At 39.9% G+C, this 10,088-nt stretch overlaps 1 pseudogene; it reads left to right on the plus strand.

Annotated features, from left to right (window-relative positions):
- The first annotated feature begins 900 nt into the window (after positions 1 to 900).
- Positions 901 to 9,262, plus strand: LOC101126484 (hsc70-interacting protein-like; annotated as a pseudogene).
- Positions 9,263 to 10,088: the final 826 nt, after the last annotated feature.

Consider the following 10,088-nt stretch of genomic DNA (forward strand, 5'->3'; position numbering starts at 1 on the left):
TCTAAAAACTGTGCTCACTTGCAAATTCGCAGGGGCTTTTTGGTAATATCTGAACTCAAAGAAATGCAGCTCTAACAAGAAAATACCAAGCACGTGACAGAGCGTGGGACAGAATTTTTGAACAAAGCACCTCTTCCCATTATCCCCAAACACTCCAAGGCCAGTGTCTACTCTGCACACAAATCATCTTGAAGGAAGTGAAAGATATATTCAGGTATAAAACAATTATTTTTTTAAAACAAGTTGTTAGTAATAAGTTTCTAAGAACTTAGAATTAATGTATCAATGTCTGATTAATTCAAATTCTTAGTCTCTGACATTTTTGGCAAATGGGTAGTAGAGTTTGTTTTTCAGTCTATGGGCATGAGAGCCAATGCCTGAACCACAAAGAGAAAACAGTAAATGTATTAAAAAATAAAGGTTGGAAGGTTATACACCAAACTTAACACATGAAAAGATGAAGAGCTGGCGATGAAATAAGGTGTTTTTCTTTCTACTTGATACAATTCTATATTAGTTGAATTTTTTATAATAAGCATGTTTTTATGTAAAACTTCTGAAATTTTATTTTTCAAAGAGTCATCTAAAATAATAATATTATCTGCAACATACTTACCCACCTAGGTAATAATCCATGCTCTCTATTTGGTCACTTTGTTCAGTCATCCCACAGACTAGCTCCTTTGGGGCACCAGTCCCCAGACCAGGCACTGCAGAGGCTACAAAGACAATCCTTGTAATAGCAAACATTTATGGAGTGCTATGTGGCAGGCACTGTCTCAAGAACTTATCAGAGCTATCTCATTTAATCCTCACCCAATTATGTCAGACCCACTCCTCAAATGAGGAAACGAGGCACAGAGCGGTTAAGTAAATTGCTCAAGACCTCAGCTGACACCGATGGAACAAGTTGTTTGGCTTCAAGCTGCATCTTTAATCAGTATGCTATTTTTCATCCCTAAAGGTGAAAACCCTTCCCAACCTCTGAAGGTTTACAGTCTAGTTGGAGAGAAATGTAGAAACCAATCACGTATCATAGATGGTATGATAAAGGCACACACAAAGAAAAAAGAAGAAAGCTTGATTGAGTGTGGCTGGGAAGGGTGAGGAGTGTCAAGGAACATTTCCAAGAGGAAGCCCCCAGCAAAGCCAAGAGCTGGTCTCCTCACAAGAGCTGAGGGAGGGGAGGGTAATGAACATCTACTCCACACCTGCCACTTACCAGGTGCTTAGCGAGTGTATTAGCCTGTTTTCACGCTGCTAATAAAGACACACCCAAGACTCAGCAATCTACAAAAGAAAGAATTTTAATGTATTCATAGGTCCACGTGGCTGGGGAGGCCTCACAATCATGGCAGAAGGTGAAAGGCACATCTCACATGATGGCAGACAAGAGAAGAAAGCTTGTGCAGGGAAATCCCCTTTATAAAACCATCAGATCTCGTGAGACTTATTCACCATCACGAGAATAGCACAGAAAAGACCCACCCCCACGATTCAAATATTTCCCACTGGGTCCCTCCCACAACATGTGGTAATTATGAGAGTTACAATTCAAGATGAGATTCGGGAGAGGACACACCCAAACCATATCAGTAAGTGTTAACACAGATCATCTCATTCTAGCCCCATAATATGCCCTATGAACTATGTGTTGTCTCTATTTTACTGATCAAGAGACTAATCCCCTAAAAATAAAATAACTTGTCTAAAACTGAACAATTATTAAGTGCCAGAGCCAAGAACGAACTTTTGTCTAGCTCAGAAGCCCATGCTTTTTCCTCTCCCACCTCCCCCCACTACACACACACACATACACAAGCACACACACACATATGCACACACACACATATGCACACACACACATATGCACACACACACATACAGAGTAGGCGGAGAAAACGAATAAATAGCAAAAAGACATTAAAAACATCCTGTAAAAGGCTGGGCGCAGTGGCTCACGCCTGTAATCCCAGCACTTTGGGAGGCCGAGGCAGGCAGATCACGAGGTCAGGAGAGCGAGACCATCCTGGCTAACACAGTGAAACCTCGTCTCTACTAAAAATACAAAAAAATTAGCTAGGCGTGGTAGCAGGCACCTGTAGTCCTAGCTACTTGAGAGGCTGAGGCAGGAGAATGGCGTGAACCTGGGAGGCGGAGCTTGCAGTGAGCCAAAATCGTGCCGCTGCACTCCAGCCTGGGCGACAGAGTGAGACTCCATCTCAAAAAAACAAAAAAAAAAATCCTGTAAAAACAAGATGGTAATTAATAATAATAAAATAGTAAGTTAAAAATAATATACAGTCAGTCTCCGTTGGTTAAATAAAATAAAATAATAACAAAATGGTAATAATAAAAATTAATTAATTTAATAATAACAAATAAACATCCTGGCATGAGACATCTCCATGCTCTGAAAGAGATCTCTTAAATAAGTAGGAGGCCATTGGTCTGAGGCCATCTCCATACCTTGAGTTCCTACAAACAAATTGCAACTTAGTGAGTAAACAAACTGAAAATCTAACTTTGGAATATGACAAATGGTCAGTCTTGGCCAACCATAGCAGCTGAGCTCCAGCCAATCACAGGCTGCCACCTGCTCAGATCATGTTCAAATAGGGCAAATATCAAGCTGTAGCAAGTCAAGCTCTTTCTGCACTTCCCTTTACTGTGTAAACATACTCACTTCCAACTGTGCTTAGTGAGCTCTCTGAACTTTTGCTGGTTCTAAGTACTGCCAATGCATGAATTATTTTTGCTCAAATAAACTCTGCTAAATTTAAGTTGTCAAAGGCTTTTATTTTAACAGACAAAGCTATTCAGCCACAAAGTGAACTATCATAAGATGAACTTCCAGTCCTGGAAATGTTTGTGTAAATTTTTAACATCTGTCAGCCTGTCCTGGAAGGCCCAAGGTGAAAGTTTGGACTATCCAACCTCTAGGGGTTCTTAAATCACAGTGGGTTTCTATGGTTACAGTTACCCTGAGAAGTTAAGTAGAGCCACAAAATAAAGTTCCACTTTAGACTGGTTTTTGTTTCTGTGGCTACACTGTCAGTTCTCTGAAGAGAAAGGTTGAGTTTCATCCTGTTTGTTAACCGCACTCTTCTCAAGGTCACTCATGACCTTTGAGAGACAAATCTGATGGCTATCTCTCTGTTCGCATCTTACTTTACCTCTCTGCAGCACTATACTCTTCCTCCCTAAAACACTTTTTCTATTGATTTCCATAGCTACACCTCTCCATCTTCCTGCCTGTTACACTGGCTGGTCCTTCTCCTTTTTTTTTGCTGTTCCACTTCCTCTTCCCAACTTCAACAATGTTGTGACTTGGAGACGCAGTTCTGCACCACCTTCTCTTGGATCTATACTCTCTCCCAACATCAGCTGGTCATGGCCCTGATCTTCCAATGCCACCTATATACAAATAACACCCAAGTGTGTATCTTCAGCTCTGACTTATCTGATATCAGTGTTTTGATGCCCAGTAGGCATCTGAAACTAAGCACATTCAAATCAAATCCTTAATTTCCACCCCCTAAACCTCTTCTTTCCCATCTCAGGAGATTGTTCAGGACAAAGAACTCTTTCCCTCAATCCCCACATCTAATCCATCAATATATCCTGTGGTTTCTCTCTCTAAAATATATTTAGGAATCAACTGCTTGTCACCATTTCTACTATTTCCACCTTAGACCAAGACCCTGGACTTACCTGGCTTGTCTGAAATAGCCCTGGTGCTCTTCCTGCGCCCGCTCTTGCCTGCACAGTCATTCTCCTCACAGCAGCTAGAATTGCACGTACAATAAAATCTAAACTCTTCATCGAGATCTTACAAGATCCCAGATGGTCCAATCCCTGCCTGCCTCTCCTGGCTTATCTTCCATTATCCCTCCTTTGCTCACCAGGCTCTGGCTACAAGAGCTCCTTCCAGTACCTTAAGTATGCCAAGTTTGCTCCTGCCTCGGGCCTTTGCACTTGTTTCCAATGACTGGGGTGCTCTTTTCCTTCCCCTTCTCTAGCTGATTCCATTTTCTTAAATAATACCCCCTCAGGGATGCCTTTTCCACCCCACACGTGTCACTCTCTATTACATTAACCTATTTTATTCTTTTTATAGGCTCTTTGTTAACTTGTTTATTGTCTTTATTCCCAGGGAAAAGTAAACTCTAAGAGAGCTGAGACTTCACCCACCATGTTCACCAGTGACCCACTACCTAGAACAGTGCCTGGCATAAAATAGGTGCTTAATAAATGTTTTTGAAGAAATTCAATATAAGAATTAAAGAAAGGTTTTTGCTTAACTGAATCTACTGATGACTTTAAGCCACAACTGGAGTTAAAGATGTTTAAAAAGCATTGATTTCTGTTATAAACAAGTGACTAGAGAGTCGCCAGTTGCCCATGTTGCCCCAAAAAGTTTACAATGGCTCTGCTACTAGTAGTGCTGAAAGAGATAACAACCAGAAACTCTGGGGCTCAACTTCCTTTGTTTTGCATTCCCAATCTCTTAATGTAGGAAACACAGTTTAAATGATGAATCTGCCTCTTTCTTCCAGGCCCCCCAGTGTTATTATTTGAAATGAAGAGACACCAAAGCAGAAAGCCTGCTTTAGGCCAAGATACGAATTATCTCATTTATATTGTCAGATGTGTGTCATGTTCCCCCAGGGGAACTATCCAAAAGTAATGTCATGAGCCACTTGCAGTTTCATATGAAACATCTCCACATGGACATCCTCTGCAATTTCTAGTGAGTTTGTAGTTCCATTGGAGGCACATTTTTTAGAAATGTTCATTATTTTTAGATATTAAAGCAAATCTCATAAGGAGGATTAAAGATTAGGTGTTATCAATGTAAAGAGAAAATAATCATTCTTTATCACTACTGCATTGTGTGAAAAAATGACTTCCTTTCATTGAGTTTCGGTTTAAACCACTATAGTGAAATTGGCTTCTAAAATATTGTCTCAGGTAACTTATTTATAGTCATAATATGGAAAAATACAATTTGCCATCAGTAGCCTATCATTTCTACACTTCTCAGTTATTTGTGACCTGAATAAATAAGGCCTATGGCTTAATAGGATAAGAATGCTGCTAAGATATATAGAAGTAAAGATAAACCCCCTTCTCTGTCCTCCCCAAGAATATGAGATGGAGGTGCAAGTCACGATCCTTTCAAAAAAGCAAGGCTGCACACCCAGAGCCTTTCTAAGCAATGCCCTACTTCGAAGGGACACATACAGTGAAGTGCTGGGGCTGGCTTAAATAAGGTGATGCAGGGAGGAAAATCTTCTTTTGTTATAAGTATCTGAATACCTCAAGAAAAAAATATTTCAAGATTGTGTTATTGGTTTATTGTTCATCATCTTCACATTTCCCCTTGCATATCCAATCACAGCTGAATATTTCATTTCCAACTCCCCTGTTAATGTTACAACTACAAATTAATTTCATTTCCTTGTTGGTAATATGTTACATTGCTTGATAAGGTTTTAAAAGATTATTAGAAAAAGGTGCCAGAACAGTGCAAAATATCATCACATCCCTAAAGAAGAAAGGCTAGAGATCTCTGGCATAGTAGTAACTTGCCAGCCTTCAAAATTACTGAAAAACAACTGAAATTTTTAGTCTATGAACTTCAAATCCTTTGACCAATCCCTTGACACAGATATCCACAACCTTCATTTGCTTTTGTTTATCTAACAAATGACATAAAGATGTGATGTGCTGATGAGATGAAATGGAATGTGTGTGTGCATTTGAATGTGTGTGAAAAGGAAGACACCTGTTTTCCTAGGATGTGTCAAAGATGTACGATTCTTAATGACTTCTATCTGGGATTTACTTGTATTCAAATGTTTAAGTTTTTCATCCTTCCAAATATCTAAGCCATACTAAATTAATGGAAGAAAGTGGTAATTGTTTACTAGGGGAACAAAACAGAATGTCACATTAAGAAATCATTGGAAACCCTGTTATCCATGACCACCATCCTACGCTAAAAATTAAAGAAAGAAGAGCACTGGAGTTAAAGTTACATTCCCACTCAAACCAAAGACATTTTTGCCTCTTCATATAACCTGTAAACTCCTCTCTCTCTCTAACAGGGTTTGTGTCATATCTCTGGATTCTATCCCAATGCCCTACAAATTGAAGGTACCAAACACCTATTTTCTTTTTTTTATTATTATACTTTAAGTTCTGGGATATATGTGCAGACTGTGCAGGCTTGTTACATGGGTATACATGTGCCATGGTGGTTTGCTGCACCCATCAACCCATCATCTAGGTTTTAAGCCCTGCATGCATTAGGTATTTGTCCTAATGCTCTCCCCTCCCTTGCCCCCACACCCAAACAGGCCCTGGTGTGTGATGTTCCCCTACCTGTGTCCATGTGTTCTCATTGTTCAAATCACACTTATGAGTGAGAGCATACAGTGTTTAGTTTTCCATTCTTGTGTTAGTTTGCTGAGAATGATGGTTTCCAGTTTCATCCATGTCCCTGCAAAGGACATGAGCTCATTCTTTGTTATGGCTGCATAGTATTCCATCGTGTATATGTGCCACATTTTCTTTATCCAGTCTATCATTGATGGGCATTCGGGTTGGTTCCAAGTCTTTGCTATTGTGAATAGTGCCACAATAAACATACATGTGCATGTGTCTTTATAGTAGAATGATTTATAATCCTTTGGGTATATACCCAGTAATGGAATTGCTGGGAAAAAATGGTATTTCTGTTTCTAGATCCTTGAGGAATCGCCACCCAGATACATATTTTCTAAGAATGATGATAATAATGAACTAACTCCTCTAATTCTTACCAGAAAATATATTCCATACATAATTAGACCCATGTTTCTCAAAACATGTTTCACAAAAGGTGTATGCCTTGCCACATGGATGGTAGTTCTACTAAAAATGGGAGGAAAAGAAAAATTATTTAGCTAAATAAGATTGAGAAACCTAAGCATAAAGTTAAATAAGTTGCATTACCACATAATTTCTTAAGAAAGTTTAAAACATTTTTGTGCATTGTGAAACTCTAAGAGACAGTTAAAATTTGCAATATTTCCCATAATTGTTTGATAAGGAAAACTTATGAAACCTTGAATGGTACCAGTGTCTTACAGACCAAAGTTTAAGAAATGCTACATTAGATGAATGTTGAGTGCCCACTATACACAAGGATAGTGTTCATTGAAATATATCCTTTCTTTCAGCCCTGGGGATTTTTTCATCTGTAAACAGATGATAATAACACCTACCTCACAGGGTTGTCATGAAACTGGAATGAAATCAAATATATGCAATGCCAAGGCTAGCACAAAGAGGGCCAAAATGAACTCTCCTTCTCTGTCCATAAAGGCATTACTGTGGGGAAAACGAAATCGTCCTGAATTTTACTGCACTTATACACACCTCTGTATAGGTTTGTATGCCTGGGGACAGAAATGTATCATATGACACTTCATTGTCTGGTTCAGGAGTTAAGTCAGTCCAGCCATGGCCATCTCCCACCCAGCTAGATTTAGTTCCTTAACTTCACAAGCCTCCACCCACCACTGCCTTCCTTAATTAGACCTATGATCCCTCACACACAGTCAACACACTTGTAAAGACCCAGGCATTCAAGCATAAACCAGAAACATAGTACATCCAGCTGCCAAAATGGTTAAGTACTGTTTTAGCGAAGGATCTTAAGCAAATATATATATATATGTTATTTAGGGTCATGCAAGTGCTGAACAGTACACTAGAACTGCTTTTAGTTTCTAATCTGTTTTAACAACACTGCATGGCAAAGTTGATTAAAATAAATATTTAAATAAAATCTAAGTTGAATAAAGCATTACAAAAATGTTTAAGCCTCAAGTGCACGCATAACACTTGTCCAAGAATATGCTCTTGGACATTGCTCCCTGAAAGGGCTGCTATCCCCCGCCTCCTTGAAGGCACCCATGGCAGGGGTTGCCCCATCCAGGGAGCTGGTTCCTAGTTAAGAATATGAGCATGTGTGCGCAGAAAGGCAGGCAATAGCACGAACAGCCACGCTTCTAGAAGGTTCTAGGGAGAGGGCAGGAGCAGCACAGAGGGAATAGGAATGAGCAGGCAGAGGACCTGGGGTCACGAGACCGTTGGGTGAGAGGAGCCAGTGGCCAGGAAGGTTCTAGTGTGTTCTGTCTCCCGGCAGCCACCTGCTTCTACGAGGTCATGCCAAGCCAGCACCTGGGCCTGGAACCAGCCACAGCCCCTTAGCTTCGCCCACCGCCTCCCGAAGTGAACACGCTTCGGGCCTTTGTGAAAATGTGTAAGCAGGATCTCAGCGTTCTGCACACCAAGGAAATGTGCTTCCTGAGGGAGTGGGTGGAGAGCATGGGGAGTAAAGTGCCACCTGCTAGTCAGAAAGCTAAATCAGAAGAAAATACCAAGGAAGAAAAATCTGGTAGTAAGAATGTGGAGGAAGACTTAAAGGCAGATGAACCATCAAATGAAGAAAGTTATCTAGAAATTAATAATGAAGGTGTGATTGAACCAGACACTGATGCCCCTCAAGAAATGGGAGATGAAAATGCAGAGATAACAGAGGAGATGATGGATCAGGCAAATGATAAGAAAGTGGCTGCTGTTGAAGCCCTAAATGATGGTGAACTGCAGAAAGCCATTGACTTATTCACAGATTCCATCAAGCTGAATCCTCACTTGGCTATTTTGTATGCCAAGAGGGCCAGTGTCTTCGTCAAATTACAGAAGCCAAATTCTGCCATCCGAGACTGTGACAGAGTCATTGAAATAAATCCTGATTCAACCTAGGACACAGGAAATTACAGAACATCGGAGAAAGTATGAGCGAAAACGTGAAGAGCGAGAGACCAAAGAAAGAATAGAAAGAGTTAAGAAGACTCGGAAGAGCACGAGAGAGCCCAGAGGGAGGAAGAAGCCAGACAATAGTCAGGAGCTCAGTCTGGCTTTTTTCCAGGTGGCTTTCCTGGGGAAATGCCTGGTAATTTTCCCAGAAGAATACCTGGAATGGAGGGGGCATACCTAGGATGGCCGGAAGGCCTGGACCCAATGAAATTCTTAGTGATCCAGAGGTTCCTGCAGCCATGCAGGATCCAGAAGTCATGGTGGCCTTCCAGGATGTGGCTCAGAACCCAGCAAATATGTCAAAATACCAGAGCAACCCAAAGGTTATGAATCTTATCAGTAAATTGTCAGCCAAATTTGGAGGTCAAGCGTAATGCCCTTCTGATAAATAAAGGCATTGCTGAAGGAAAAGCAACCTAGATCACCATATGGATGATGCAGTAATACAAACCGGTGTACCTCTGACCTTCTCATCAAGAGAGCTGGAGTGCTTTGAAGATAATCCCTATCCCTCTCCCCCGAATGCAGCTGAAGCATTTTACAGTGGTTTGCCATTAGGGTATTCATTCAGATAATGTTTTCCTACTAGGAATTACAAACTTTAAACCCTTTTTAAACCTTAAAAATATGTAAAACAAATTTAAAGGGTCTGTTAATTCTTATATTTTTCTTTATTAATCATTTTGGATTTTTTTATTTGAATTATTGGGCAGGGAAGATACTTATGTATGGAAGATTATTGCTCTAATTTGAGTGAAATAAAAGTTTATTAGTGCGAGGCAAAAAAAAAAAAAATGTTTAGGCCTCTTGCGATGCACAATTCATCAGTGATGCATTAGTGCCCTCTGCTGCTGGCTGAGTTTTCCAACAGCTCAGAATTTCGGTGTGGCTTTTCTTTTTCTCTTTTTTTTTCTCTCTCTCCTCTTCTTTTAAGAACATTGCAGTGTATTGTTTTGGTTCAACATTTTACACATAAATTAATAAAATTAGTAGAATGGTAATCAGGATGTATGGGATTATTTTAAATTATTATTGCTTGTGTTTCGACATCAACGCAAAGAAATTTCTTCATCAAAATTACTTAGAGATTTCATATTGAGCTGCAATCATGGAACACAGCATACATTATTGCTCTTTAATTGTAAAATATTCTATAAAAGGGAATTTATGTAGCTGGCCTGATAGCATATCATATAGGTTCCAATTTTTAATGA

Source organism: Gorilla gorilla, chromosome 10 (genome assembly GCF_029281585.2).
Source record: "Gorilla gorilla gorilla isolate KB3781 chromosome 10, NHGRI_mGorGor1-v2.1_pri, whole genome shotgun sequence".
NCBI lineage: Eukaryota > Metazoa > Chordata > Mammalia > Primates > Hominidae > Gorilla > Gorilla gorilla.